Source organism: Poecile atricapillus, chromosome Z (assembly GCF_030490865.1).
Source record: "Poecile atricapillus isolate bPoeAtr1 chromosome Z, bPoeAtr1.hap1, whole genome shotgun sequence".
Classification (NCBI taxonomy): Eukaryota; Metazoa; Chordata; class Aves; order Passeriformes; family Paridae; genus Poecile; species Poecile atricapillus.
Genome location: NC_081289.1, coordinates 34,873,640 through 34,878,364, shown reverse-complemented (window position 1 = coordinate 34,878,364; position 4,725 = coordinate 34,873,640).

Sequence of the window (4,725 nt, the reverse complement as noted above, 5' to 3'; positions counted from 1 at the left end):
CAGTAAAGAATTAATCTTCTGGTTTTAGTCACCTAAGCATTAGTCATATAATCCATGCTGCTTACACAGGTACTCATTATAAAGTAATCAAATGTATACTAAGACAGCTGTTTCAGAAAGGTGCTCTGAATAGGTAAGCTCTTTCCATTTACTCCACTTTTTCAAGAGTAAAGTTAGATAAGATGACTCCTGTCTTTAGATATTGCTATAGATTTTGAGAAGTCTAGAAATGCAGTCATTTTCTTCAAATCATATTTGAAACAGGTTGATAGAATCCCATCACAGTAGTAAGCAAAGGACAATGAAAATAACAAATGCATGGCAAACAGCATGAGCCAAGTAGGAGGAAAAATGCAAAATCTTCCTAGTGCTATACAATTAATTTTCCAAGGATGTAAAAATCCACATTGCCACAGACTAATAATTAGAGACTGCTTATTGTCATTCAAGGACTTTTAGCATGACCTGTTCTTGTGTAATTACTTTAATTTTTCATTTCAGAGTCAGGATTCCCATTTCCATTTATGCTGCTTTATGGATAATTCATTAAAATCTACCCAGCACGGGCTAATATTAATTTGAAAAAAATGGCTGCCTCTTCAGCCTTAGAGTTATTTCTATTTAACTAACCCATGTTAATAGAAGCTAACTAAAGAAGAAATAAACCAAGAAATATAAGGCAGTACAACAAGGAAGATAATAGAAAATATCTCTCAGCCAAAGAAAAGGTCCTCTCAATCCTCCATCTTTGGGACAGAAGTTTTGATACCATTTAGTTTCATGTAAGCAAACCACAAATACACAAGTCTAAAAAAGTATTGGAAAGAAAAAGGGAAGGATCACTTCCCATTCCTCTTCAATCCCCAAATTTAGGGCCCAATCCCAATTTAGGGCCTAGTCAAAAACTAGAGATCTCTCAACAGCTTCTCCTGTAACAAACCATGGCAACCACCTGGTTAAGTGTCTTTAGTCTGTAGTAGCACGGGTTTACCAAGGAAGCTATAATTTTCTTTCTCCATACTTCTATCTTTTCTTCTAGCTTCATGGGATCTACAGGATAATGTCATAACTGGAGAAATAGAAGAAAATGGCATACTGGCAATCAGGTCTGCTTTGACAACAAAACTACTAAAAATGTATAAAATTATTAAATAAACTTGGAGCATTAAATAAAAAAGTCAGACCCTTTATCAGGTCTGAAAAACCACATATATTTTAATCTGAACAGACATTATACTTTTTACGGTGCATCATTTCTGGTGGAGTTAAAAAAAGAGAAATAGTTTAGACTGAGAAATATTTGCCAACAAGACAAACCTGCAGTCACAGACATGTAATTCTCTAAGCTTTTATGATTAATATTTTATGGCCCTCACTGATCTGCCCAATCTTGGGGAAAAATATGGCACAGCTAAAGAATTTATCAAACAGGAGGTAAAATGCAAACTACAATAGAGAAATCATAATAAAGTATTGTGTTTGTTTACTGTTGGCTGAAACATTGCATGGAGTGCTTTATTTGAACAACAAAAACAACATTAGCATACACAAGTATGATTGCATACCCATTAAGAAAAAAATATGATGAATGCTATTTTTAAGATGTGTTTTTTTTAACTCTACCTAAGCACTTCATTTTATACAGTCATTCTATGAAGTAACAACCACTCCATTTGCTGCAGATTTCTATAAGAAGAATTTCAAGTTTAGCCTATCAACATTTTTATTTTATCAGCATTAGAAAAAAATGTAAAACTAAATTATTCTTTTTCTGCATTTACTGATGAACCTCAATAATGCTTCAAGGACCATTGACTGTGGTAAGGACATTTAAGGAGACCATACCATTCAAATAATTTTGTTAGTGAGTCTGTTTGCTTTAGTGAAATGTGAAAATATAAGAACAGAAGGACTGTTATTGCTCTGCAATAACTTTGTCAGTTATGCTGAGGTGTAGCAGGAAAAACACATTTGCCTACGGCAAAGAGGAAACAACGAATTTACACAGAAAAAACATTAGTTGTAATTCAATTAATACATGCCAGTTACAAAACCATGAATCATAATTTGATGATAATGTACTGATATATGAGGTTAAAAGATTTGCTGAACAATCCCTGGGTTAAGTTCTTTGTTTATCCTGCCTAGACTGTGCTGTGTGGCTCAGGTCACAAGGACACAACTCTGAAATCTGCAGAGTCTAGAGCAAACATTGGTGCAACTCCTGATCAGACTAAAGTAAGCTATGAAAATGAGGCTCTGGTTTGTGATACACTCCTCTGTACTGTGCCAGCTACATAAGAGAAATGACCAGCTTCATCATTATCCCTTTTAGTCACAGGATGTTGGTGTGATATTGAGCAGCTCCTGAAAATTGACAAGTCCAAAGACACTAACTCTCCAGGAAGGTTTTCCTGATATACAGCCCTTGTGATGGCAGTTGTTTTATGGAGTCACAGCATTTCCACTTCCAAGACAGAAGTGCTGGCTGGGGGGTGGTCAATGGAGTTCATACAGATCAATTCCTACATGGAATGAGGCTATAACTAACACTAGAAAAGGCCAGCTGTGGCTTTGTCTAGCTGAGGATTGAAAATATCCAAGGACATTCTAAAACCTTCCTGGGTACCCTGTTCCAGTGCTGCCCTGCCCTTCCTGCATATTTTTCTTGCCCAAGTGTCTAATCTGAAACTCTCAGGATGTAATCTCTGACATTGGTAGAGAACTAAAGCTACAATTGCATTACCTAGTATTAAATATGAAAATTAGATATGAAAAAAAAAGTAATAAAAACACTTACAACATTTCATTTGTGCTACCAGATGCAGGAACTGAAATCTTCAGTGCGAAGTCATCTCACAACAGCTCATAAGAAAGACATGAAAACTCTCCTAGTGGAATGCCTTACCATTTGGATATCTGAGTCAGAAACTGAAAGACAAGAAATGAAAATACATTTTTCAAATATCACCAACTTTATTAGGAATGACTATGGTAATTGCTACCAGTTTAGATCAATGGGAAAAATATTCTAGTATCTATAATACAATTAAAACGCAGGTGATATTCAATATTTTAGAATCTGATAGTTAATAGTCAGTGTTACCAATGTTCAAGTAAACCCACAGCCTCATAGCACACCCTCAACAGCAGTTCAAAATTCATATCTGGGAAGAAATAAGTGCAAAGGAGCTGATAGAAGGAAGGCAAATCACAGCTTGAAGTGTGCTGTCTCTTAAGATACCTTATTTGAATGAATATAGCCAGCTGAAAATCTGCCAGTGAATCTCCAATGAATCAGTAATGTTTTCATTAAAAGTAAATCAGATTACCCTAATTCCAAAAGCATTATTGAACAACTATAAAAAGAGGAGAGTGCTACAATAAGTGGTGTATTAGGAATATGAGGTAATATTTCTTATTGTCCTGGAAGCTGTTCTACAAACTGCAGAAGAAAATGCTTTGAGAAGGATACCTGGATAGTGGAGAACAGTGGCAAGGGCAAGGGCAAGGGCAAGGGCAAGGGCAAGGGCAAGGAGAAGAATCTTCATTCAGGAGCCAACAGATCTAGCTACAGGTGAATAAAGAACACAGTATTTTTGGCAAACTGCTAATCCTTTAATCTGGGACAATGTTACAACATACAGTTTCCTACTCATTAACACCACTATAATTCTGCTGCTAAAGTGAAACATGAATTTTTTTTCCTGTGCTGAAATGAGAAATTGCAGTTTCACTTAAAATTATAGTTTTATAATTCCCCATGTTGAAATGAAAACAGCACAGGATCCAGTACTAAAATAAATGATTCAGCCTGTCCTTTGCCATTAAATCCTTAGTGATGTTACCTGTTAAACACAAAATTTGAGTAGACAGATAGATTGCTTCTGTGATTCCTCCACATACTAAAGCATCCCAAGGTCTTCAGAACAAAATGAAAACTGAGTAGATAGCATAAAACTCCCTTTACAAATAGCCAAGAAAATTGCTGAAATGATAAATTCTTTTATTACTGTAGACATAAATGATGGTCAATGGTGTATTTTCTTAGACTATTGGGACTTCAACACAGCTATAAAAAGAGAGCTGTTAAATTATAGATGATGATGATAATGATAATAATAATAACAATAATAATAATAATGCTACAACAAAGAGAGCATGTCAAACTGCCAAAAGAAAAAAAATCAGAGCATCATTTGGAAAAGCAGAACTCATCCTAAATCCTATGCATCCTCAGGCTTCCAGCAATGAAAATCAGCACTAAGCATTGTGGGGAGTAAAGATTCTTACAGCGTCAGTTAGTAATAGCCTCATGTCTGGCCATTTATCATGAGGTTGTGCATGTGCATGCTAGAAAAAAAGAGGTAAAAAAAGCTGAAAAAAATTCAAATCCACAGAAGTCTAATCCTAGTCACTGAAAAATAATTAACATATATTTTGGCTTTAAAGTTTGACATTTATATATTGCATTGCTTCCACTATATAACAATAATATTCTCAGATAATAACAATTCTAGCTCCTAGCTCATGTCTCAGAGAGAAGTGACTTTCTACTGAAGAGTTTCTGCTTGTGATAGAGGAGTAGAAACAGCACAAACCAAACTGATCAAACAGTGAAAAGGCAAAAATTATACTGCTCCCCTTTATTTTTTTTTTTTATTAGAGAAGGTTCAAAAAAAGTTACTTGGTTTATGCAAATTGCCACAGGTCTACTGAAATTGA